Below are 10,669 nucleotides of genomic sequence, written 5' to 3' on the forward strand. Positions count from 1 at the left end.
TTCCTCGGCCCATTTCTGCAGTCTCGTTCTGATAATCTAAGTGCACATTCTGTAAAGCACTGATGTGATGCTAATCGGCCGGTAGTTACCGAGATCAGCCTTTTCGCCTTTTCCCTTGTACAAGAGCTTCATTCTTGTTTCTTTCCATGTCTCCGGTACTTGGGCATCCGCGAGGATCTCTGTGAGGTTTTCTGCCACCAAGGCTCGCATTCTAAGTCCCAGACCCTGAATAAGTGACATGGGGATTTCGTCTCTTCCCATTGGAGTCTTTGGGTCGACCCTCCGTGCCGCTCTTGATAGCTCCCCATCTGTGGGTCTTACTCTAAGCTCTGCCGGCAGCCCCTGGTCCTTATTGTCCACATCAGGGATTTCCTGATCTCCCTCCACAGACATTGGTTCTTCTGCCCCGATCATGTTCCCATACTATTCCTCTATGAGGGGGATGCATTGTATACCCAACATCTCTGCTCCGGTTTCCGGCTGTTTCAATATCTGGGTGTGGTTCGTTGACCTGTCCTCTTACCGTAGTCTCCTCCAGAAGCGCTGTGGTGCACTCTTTCCCGCTCTCCGAAGTTCCTCCATAAATCGTCAATCGCACCGTTGTATACTGGCCTGGATACATGCCGCTGCCTTCTGCTTGCAGCTTCTGAAGAGATCCCAGGCTTTGTTGACTTCCTCTCGCCTGCCCCTCTTTACGATTCCGCGGTGGTATCGGCTCGCCTCTCTTCTTCTCTTCACCTCCGTGTCCACCTCGTGGTTCCACCAAGCTTTCGGTCTTCGCTTCCGTCGGGGTCGTGACCGGATCTGCTCCTTCAGGGCCTTTTTCATTGCATTTCAATCATGTCTTCATATCCCTTGAGAGGTATGTTCAAGCCCTCCAGTGCTGTTGCTATCTTCTCTATCTCCCTCTCTGTTGGGTGTCCTGTTCTATGTTCCTGTTTCCCCTTTTCTGTTCTGTCCACATGTGTCTCAAAGATCAACATGAGGCGGTTGTGGTCGCTCCCCAGGTTGCCCAAGCCATTCTCATCTATTTTCATGCTCGTTAGCCTGTCATATATTCCTGGTGAGAGTAGACCATAGTCTATGCTTGAGCATTGATCCCTTGCTGTCCATGTGATGGTTCCCTCAGATTTCTCCTCCAGGTTGCTTACCACCAGGTTGTTTCGTCTAGCTAGGTTCATCAGTCGCCTGCCATTGGCGTCCATCTTTCCATCTAGCTCCTCCAGATGTCCGTTAAAGTCCCCCAACACAATCACCTCGTGCTGCCCCTGCAGCTCTTGTATGTCTTGCATTAGGCATTCATAAATTTTCTGGTTCATTTCTTCTTGGCTCCCTGACCAAAAATACACCACTGCTATGGCCACCGGTCTACCCATCAGCTTTCCCAGCATCCACATGTGCTCTTTACATTCAGGGGTCCTTCTGGTCCATTGTTGCGTTTTGATCCAGAGGCACCCAATGCCCCCTCCTCTTCTGTCCTCCGTTGTTCGGTTGCAGCCCTCCCACACAAAGTCTTGGTCATGAGGTGGTACCTCTTCCTCCCTAAGGTGAGTTTCCACCACCCCAAACAGGGCTATCCGCTCTTGCCGCATGTGGTTGTATATCTCTTCCCATTTCCCTTCTGTTCGACCCCCCTGTATGTTCAAAAAAGCAAGATTGATTTTCTCCCTGCGTTTACGTCCTCTTCTATGTCTCTTTTTTTCTGGTGCCTTTACCAAACGACTTCAAACTCACTCTCCTTAGTCTCCCTTGCTCCGCTGCCTGTCCTGGCCCCTCTGCCCCAGGCTCGTCGCGTCCTTCATCTACCCGCTTTTCAGCTGTTCCATCATGGCTCTCAGCAGCCCTTCCAGTTGATCTCGTTTGCCTTCTTTTCTCCTCTGTGTTTTGGGCTCCCTTGGGGTCTCTAAAAAAGGCCAAAACCTTGCACTCATTCTCGTCATCACACGTTCTGCCGCCTCCTTCGAATACTGTGTCCCTTGCAGCCACCCTGGGCTATTCCACATTCCCGTCACTGGGACGAAATCCACTCGTGGGCCCATCTCTCTGCATAGTCTCCTCAGGCTGTCGTTAAGTTCCGTTGCTCTCTGTAAGGTCTCTTGCCCTCTTGTTTGTATCATAGGTACCGCACATATTGCATAGCAGTGCCATTGTGACTTCTCCAGCAGTTCTTTCAGTTGGATCCTTGTCGTTTCGATCGTGCTGGTGACCTCCTGTCCACTCATGACATCCTCCATGCCTGCGTGTATGACTACGAGGGCTCTTTTTCTTTCATCTAGTTCTTTCAGATCTCTTGCTTGCTCCAGAGTTTGTCCCAAAGTTGCCCTTGACTTGAACCATGTCTTCATTCTAGCATCCTTCACCTCCTCCTCCAGTACGGGCTTTAGTTTCTCCGCATTGGCATCGCCTAGCAGGAAGGCTATTTTTGTCCTTGCCCCTGTGTTGTCCGTCTTTTCTCTGTCCGTGCTAGTCACTTCCTCAGCTTTTGTCTTTTCTTCGTTTTCTACCCTACTTGCTTTCTCCCCATTCTCGTCTATCACTTCGCTGTCCCCGTCTATCACCTCCTGGGTTTCATTTCCCACCTGGGAGTTTCTTCGACCTCTCGGAGGTGCCATCATACCCTCTTGCCTGACCTGGCCTGTCTCCTGTATCCTCCCTTCCCCTTCTTGCGTCATGTGCGGGCTCGGGGGCCTCCTTTCCTTCCTCGTCTCACCTTGGATTGTCTCTAGTGTGTTGATGAGCTCTGCAACTTGTTTTTCTAGCTTCTCCCTTTTCGCTTGTTCTGCTGTCCTCAAAGTTTTCTCCTCTTCAAAAAGCGTCTTGAGACACTCCTCTCGTTCTCTCCATTCTTCCTTTGCCTTCATCAGGGCATTCTCTAAAATCTCCTGTAGTACCTCAATTTTGATGCACAGCGCGCATCTGTAGCGGCTTGCCTCTGCCTCCTCGAGTGCTTCAAATGGCGTCGCCTCTAGATCTACCCATCGGTCGCATCCCTCGCACTTTACCATCCCTCCACCGTCATTCTCGGTCGTATTCGCTTGTTTCGTTGTCTCCTTCTTACTTGGCTTGCTGACCTTGTTATCTGTCTTTCCTTGAGGTGTGCCTTGGGGTGTTTTTCTAGTTCTTGTAGTTTTTCTGCCTCCTCGCTTATCTCGATCGGAGTCACTTTTCGCTCCTTCCAACGGTCGCATCCCGCTTATTTCCTCCCCGCCAAAACGTTGATCACCCTCTCAACGTCCCCGTGAGGCAATTAGAATCTTATCACTTTTCAAAAGTACACACGCATCAGAAGCACCTCTGCAACTCTTTCAAAATTACTTATACTACGACACAAATTTGAAAAATCGCACATCGCGCCGAAGCCCGGTTCCGTTGCCCCGTTGCCCGTACCAACAAAGAACACGAGAGAAAGAAACCAATGTTGCCAGCTGAAGGACGACAGTCGCAATGGTAATCGCGAAGACTGAAAACTCTAAGCAATATAAACAGTGACAATTTAACGTTGCAAACTAAATTCTGAGCTATTCTAAGGTTTATAAAAAGCAGCATACTCTTTACGCTGCATTAACTTCCCTTCTGTCGAAATCTCGAAACTCTGGTAGTTCCGCGGTTTCGTATTTCCGGGCGCGGCCACGGCGGCCACCCGCGCCCGGAAATACGAAACTACACCAGATAACCGAATCCGGTTATCTGGTTTAGTTTAGTGTTGACGGGAGGCCGTACATCTGCGTGCTATGCAAAAAGAAAGCTTCAAAAGGAACGCAAATATCTTTCCACCGGTAGGTTCGTGGATTGTTGAAGTTCATGGAACTGCTCGGATGATATATTTGTGAAATCGAAGGCAGTTGGTAACCATGTGGGACCCCGAGGGCCTGCCTGCATACTCCACCGCTTGCGGCAGCCAGAATGGATGGGAAAATGGCGGACCTTTTTCTCTAGAGTTAGTATGTATGATCTCTATGGCGAGTTGAGAGGGTGAACGCTGCTCGTTTTAGGGACAAAGCTCTTTAGGGTCTAGCCTTGTCCGTCCGGCGTCCGTGCTCACATCGGTCTTGCTGGTGCTTGTGATCGTGCTCGTGAGCTCACGTGCTCGTGTAGGGCAAAAAAAGGAAATGTTTTTGCAGTCGACAGGATTCGAACTGTGCGGGGAGGCCCCAATGAATTACTAGTCCATCGCCTTAACCACTCGGCCACAACTGCGGGACGAGTAGGGGGCTCTGAGATCTGGTAGTAACTCAAGAGCTGGGGATGTTATTAATAAAACGTTGGATGTAGCCGCTCAACGTCTATGCAGGAAAGGGCGCTGCGGTCAAATGCGTATATAATTGCGTTAAACTTTGCATGCATTCTCTCAACGTTTATAGACGAGAGGGCGCTGCGGTCAAATGCTCAAATGCATATATAACCACGTTCCATACCTCACATTTTCTTTCTGTCATGGATGAAAACGAACAAAAGGCTCGGCACGCTGCGGCTCAGCGTCTGCGCAGACAAGCACCACCAGAGCTTCTTCTCAGTCAACATCATTCAGCACGTGGAGATGCGGTCATTAACGCGTGTTTGTTAGGTCATTAACGTCAGGGATCCGTTTTAAGCGGTATTTGCACAAAATACAAAAATTGTTGCATCACCTCTTAAGGCCGTCTTAAGGCCGGTTGTCACACGCAGCGAAGCGCTGAAGTAGCGGTGCTCACGTGTCGTGTGCTCCTTTTCGTCTGCCATGAGCATCAGCTTTGACGGTGCGACACAAAGCTAGTGAAAGCTCCCGTCAGCACGCGCTTAACGCTAGGTCAGCGCTATGCTTGTAGCTCTCTGCTGCATGTGTGAACAGACCTTCATGGTAAAGCGATCCTGCCAGGATCTGCAAAACTCAAAAATAAGCCATCGGTATCACTGGCGTTTTGCTCGATACGGATTGAATATTAGGTCTCTGTGCTGCATAACAAAATGAGCAACCATGGTGTCAAAAAGAATAGAGCATGGCGCGCGCTTTGGAAGCTAGAGAACGCGCTCAAAATAGAACACTTTCTGAAGCCGCAGTTAATGAATACACCATAAACAGAAGTACTTCGACATACCTTAATCGAATTTCCTTGCCTTGTAACTTCAAAACAGATCTAGTGCAGTGTTGCAGCGCCGCGAATTTAAACCGGATCCCGCAATGATCGTAGACGACATAGGGAGAAAAAACGGTGACCAGCTCCTAAGTTGTGACGAAGGCTGTACTAAAAACAGGTTCTTTTCAAACAAAGACCCCCTCCCATTTTCCCGACGGACCCTATCTGCACCACCTGCCCAGCCCCCCGCATGAGCGAGGAGCGCAAGAAATAATGCGTGGTAGGGGGTTGGTGGGACGGGGAAGGGCGCGCACACGAAAATCTCTTTTCCCCATCCCACTCATCTACAGCTGGGAGACTCGTCGCCCTTGGAGTCAGACCAAGTTCTAGGCTGTATAAACATACACACAACCCAATTTTATACACAACACACGGACACAGCAATGCACCAAGGCCGGGAGAAGGTCGGTCACCATTTTCAACACGCCGGTCATGTGACGTACAAGCAAACACGTTGTTTTTGTCTCTCTTTCTCTCTTTTCAGTTTTCTCGGAGACCTTTTTTTTTTAGTTCGCATTTGTTTTGAATTAGGAGGGTGTTGCCATGGATGGCGTTCCGGGCGCGGTTCGTTCTTCGTTGTTCATCTGGAATATTATCTGAAACAGCGACGATTATCGTATGAAGGCGTCTAGATACTGCAGCTGAATGTGCTTTTTAAGTGGAACGTGCCGTGCATCAAGTGTGCCTTTGCAGATTTTGAGCTCGACATTGGACTACTAAGAAAAGTTGGTTACGAGGAGATGCAGAGAGGAGGCTCGACTTGTTCTCAGTAACTCAGTTTTAGCGATTGAAGTGACTATTTATTCTGACTGCGAAGACTCTGGTGCTGAAAGCGCGTCTTCTACAATCTCTTAAGTTTCATTTAAGAAATAAAAAGTGTTAGTATTTGGAGGTGTTGCGCTCGAATAAATGCTTATTTTTTGCGCGAAGACAAATAACTTGAATGGGACTTGTGAAATGTCAACAGATCATTTTTGACGAGAGAGTTAGGTGAAGAATAGAGTCAACACATTCGCTAACTCGCATTCGCACAACGCGCGAAGCTCTATCATGTAATGTCTGAACGTTCGTGGCACATTCAACAAATTCGCCAGTTTCGTCCGAGTTTTCTTAACACTTTCAGCTGTGCTGCCCTGAGTCTCGCCGATCCCCAAGACAAGCGAAATATCATCCGTCCTCCTGGCGAACATTTCGTTTGCCTTCGGCGACTAATCATGAAGATGCACCCTGTCTGAAAGAAACTAATGGATGATTTTGCTCGCACAAACCTATCGGTGAGTCCCAGTCGAGCGCAGTTAGTCCACAGCTTTCGCCCATGGTACCTTGCTTGAACCAGATGGTCCTTCCGGGGAGCAGCTGGGAGTTCAGAGGTCCAAATGCTGCCGTTAGTCCCTAGAGGCCAACTTTTTGCTTAGAGTGTACCAGCGGCACGCCGGCGTAGCTGCCCCCTCGCCATCGCGATTGGACCACGGCTCCAGCCTGCCTGGAATTCAGGAGATTATTCGCGATGTTGTGCGGGGTTTCGGTGTTGTGCGGTGTGCGATGTTGCGCAAAGAGCTAAAAAAGCTGCTGTCTACTGCTGAACGCATGGCCTCGCTACTATTGTATCGCTCTCCATCGCCCAGGTGGTTCGAGAAGAATTACAGCGAGTCTTCGAACAAGAGGCTCCAGACAGCGTGGCAGTGATTGCGGAGCCAGCATTGACGTACGCCGCAAATGCCCGACGGCCAATACCACCGCCTTGTCCCTATTCCGCTCTGCCCAGCCCCCCGCATGAGCGAGGAGCGCAAGAAATAATGCGTGGTAGGGGGTTGGTGGGACGGGGAAGGGCGCGCACACGAAAATTTCTTTTCCCCATCCCACTCATCTACAGCTGGGAGACTCGTCGCCCTTGGAGTCAGACCAAGTTCTAGGCTGTATAAACATACACACAACCCAACTTTATACACAACACACGGACACAGCAATGCACCAAGGCCGGGAGAAGGTCGGTCACCATTTTCAACACGCCGGTCATGTGACGTACAAGCAAACACGTTGTTTTTGTCTCTCTTTCTCTCTTTTCAGTTTTCTCGGAGACCTTTTTTTTTAGTTCGCATTTGTTTTGTATTAGGAGGGTGTTGCCATGGATGGCGTTCCGGGCGCGGTTCGTTCTTCGTTGTTCATCTGGAATATTATCTGAAACAGCGACGATTATCGTATGAAGGCGTCTAGATACTGCAGCTGAATGTGCTTTTTAAGTGGAACGTGCCGTGCATCAAGTGTGCCTTTGCAGATTTTGAGCTCGACATTGGACTACTAAGAAAAGTTGGTTACGAGGAGATGCAGAGAGGAGGCTCGACTTGTTCTCAGTAACTCAGTTTTAGCGATTGAAGTGACTATTTATTCTGACTGCGAAGACTCTGGTGCTGAAAGCGCGTCTTCTACAATCTCTTAAGTTTCATTTAAGAAATAAAAAGTGTTAGTATTTGGAGGTGTTGCGTTCGAATAAATGCTTATTTTTTGCGCGAAGACAAATAACTTGAATGGGACTTGTGAAATGTCAACAGATCATTTTTGACGAGAGAGTTAGGTGAAGAATAGAGTCAACACATTCGCTAACTCGCATTCGCACAACGCGCGAAGCTCTATCATGTAATGTCTGAACGTTCGTGGCACATTCAACAAATTCGCCAGTTTCGTCCGAGTTTTCTTAACACTTTCAGCTGTGCTGCCCTGAGTCTCGCCGATCCCCAAGACAAGCGAAATATCATCCGTCCTCCTGGCGAACATTTCGTTTGCCTTCGGCGACTAATCATGAAGATGCACCCTGTCTGAAAGAAACTAATGGATGATTTTGCTCGCACAAATCTATCGGTGAGTCCCAGTCGAGCGCAGTTAGTCCCCAGCTTTCGCCCATGGTACCTTGCTTGAACCAGATGGTCCTTCCGGGGAGCAGCTGGGAGTTCAGAGGTCCAAATGCTGCCGTTAGTCCCTAGAGGCCAACTTTTTGCTTAGAGTGTACCAGCGGCACGCCGGCGTAGCTGCCCCCTCGCCATCGCGATTGGACCACGGCTCCAGCCTGCCTGGAATTCAGGAGATTATTCGCGATGTTGTGCGGGGTTTCGGTGTTGTGCGGTGTGCGATGTTGCGCAAAGAGCTAAAAAAGCTGCTGTCTACTGCTGAACGCATGGCCTCGCTACTATTGTATCGCTCTCCATCGCCCAGGTGGTTCGAGAAGAATTACAGCGAGTCTTCGAACAAGAGGCTCCAGACAGCGTGGCAGTGATTGCGGAGCCAGCATTGACGTACGCCGCAAATGCCCGACGGCCAACACCACCGCCTTGTCCCTATTCCGCTCCGCCTCAACGTCATTCTCCGGCGCAGCAGTATGCCCGACGCCATGACGACCAAGTTCCATACGCCCGCCAGGAAACCCGTTCAACTCTGAAGACCTACGTGTGGCGAACGGCAGACCGACGCTATATCTGCTACCACTGCGGAAAGGCGGGCAACGTCTATGGCGTGCAGCTTCTGCCAGATGGGCCTGCGGGGGTTTGCGCCGAACGACCCTCGCCCCCGCCTTGGTGAGCGGCCGAGAGACATCGAGGAGTACCTGGCCCAATCGCCGTCCTTGATCCAGGTTGCACTCCAAGGATCTCGTTCGCCGTCCCCGCGACTTCCAGGGTAAACACTTCACCGTTCCCGCCCACAAAAACTTCCCCCATGCCACGACGGGATAACTAAGCGCGGCAACACTCGGAGGTGGAGTTGCCGTTCACCGACGAAGTAAGAATGCTCCCCAAGCATTGGAGAGCTCCCACTCAAACGACGATACGCCACGGAAAAAATGCTTCTCTGACGGTGCCGAACAACCTCAACATAGTCATCGACGACCGCGACGCGACGGCACTCATCAAGAACGGAGTAGACTACTCGATGTTGAGTGTGAAGCTCTCTCGCCTCCTTCGGAAAGTTACGACGCGCGGGATGACCCTGAAATAAGAACCGCTGGAGGATAACTTATCACACCCGTCGGAAGATGCACCGCTCGAGTCGAGATTCATGGCAAAAGCTGTCCGGTGATGTTTGTCGTTCTTTAGGACTGTGTGAGGGACGTTGTAAGGATTGACGAGGGCTCCGCCGGTTGGCCGTTAACGCCAGGGAGACATTGCTGCTAGGGAAGCGTTGGCGTAAATACTTCCCGTGGTTGGCGGCCTCGAGAGACAGGCGTATTTTACTACGAGAGTTTCAGAACGCGCGTTTTCTGCCGAGAGAATCGGCACGAGTGCTGCGTTAGTGTTCGGAAGAGCTCCTGTTCAATCAGCGCGTCGAAGGTCGGACTCGGGCCTAATGGCCGAATTAGCCCGATGCGACTGTGATGACGTTTCATGAAGGGAGAGGAGGTGATGCGGAGGCATTGATTACTTTACGCGATGTTGCCTGTGCCTAGCCCCGTGCGGGGGATTCCATCAAGTTCCTGCCCGGTTTACATCTTGAAGTGATGGATCCTGGCACTAATTTTAGAGCGCAGCCCTCAGGGGCCCGTTCCCGGCTTGAGCGGCGTCGCCGTCGCCGTCGCCGTCGCCGTCGGCGTCGCCGTTGGCGGCGCCGTCGGCGTAAACAAGGTCACCCCAAGGTCACGCGACCCCCAAGGTCATCCAAAGGTCACCCCAAGGTCACGTGACCCCTTCCCCAGGGTCATGTGACCCCCAAGGTCACGTGACACCCGAAGTCACGTGACCCCCGAGGTTACGTGACCCCCAAGTCACGTGACCCCCCCCCCCCCCGAGGTCACGTGACAACCCCCCAGGGTCACGTGACCTCCCGAAGAGGTCACGTGACCTCCCTGATGACGTCATCGTCACTGATGACGTCACCGGCATCCACATCGTCATCGTCATCATCAATAATGACGTCATCAGTGACGTCAGTGCTGACCTCACCGGCATCCGCATCGTCATCGTCATCATCACTGATGACGTCATTAGTGACGTCACTGATGACGTCACCGGCATCCGCATCGTGATCGTCATCATCACGGATGACGTCATCAGTGACGTCACTGATGACGTCACCGACATCCGCATCGTCATCGCCATCATCGCTGATGACGTCATCTGAGTCCGCATCGTCATCGTCACTGATGACGTCATCAGTGACGTCACTGATGACATCACCGGCATCCGCATCGTCATCATCATCATCACTGATGACATCATCGGCATCGTCAGGTGACCCCCAAGGTCACGTGACCCCCCCCAGGTCACTTCACCCCCCAGTACCCTTCCCTCCTCCTCCTCAAGAGCTGCGCTGTAATTCGGTGTTACAGGGAGTTGTAAGCGGCTTTCACTTTTGAGAGCGCAGCTCTTAGGGGCCCGTTCCCGGCTTGAGCGGCGTCGGCGTAACCAAGGTCATCCCAAGGTCACTTGACCCCCAAGGTCATTCCAAGGTCACGTGACCCCAAGGTCAAGTGACCCCTCCCCAAGGGTCATCGGGGGTCACGTGACTCCCCAAGTTCACCCCTAGGTCACGTGACCCCTTCCCCAAGGTCACGTGACCCCCAAAGTCACGTG

At 51.3% G+C, this 10,669-nt stretch overlaps 1 non-coding gene across 1 annotated transcript; it reads right to left on the reverse strand.

The window, feature by feature from the left end:
- Nucleotides 1-4,116: 4,116 nt before the first annotated feature.
- Trnat-agu lies at nucleotides 4,117-4,197 on the reverse strand. The gene has a single exon. It is a non-coding gene; the product is annotated as a tRNA-Thr (tRNA).
- Nucleotides 4,198-10,669: the final 6,472 nt, after the last annotated feature.

The sequence above is a fragment of the Ixodes scapularis genome, unplaced genomic scaffold (genome assembly GCF_016920785.2).
Source record: "Ixodes scapularis isolate PalLabHiFi unplaced genomic scaffold, ASM1692078v2 PGA_scaffold0__279_contigs__length_252992795, whole genome shotgun sequence".
In the NCBI taxonomy this organism is placed as follows: Eukaryota; Metazoa; Arthropoda; class Arachnida; order Ixodida; family Ixodidae; genus Ixodes; species Ixodes scapularis.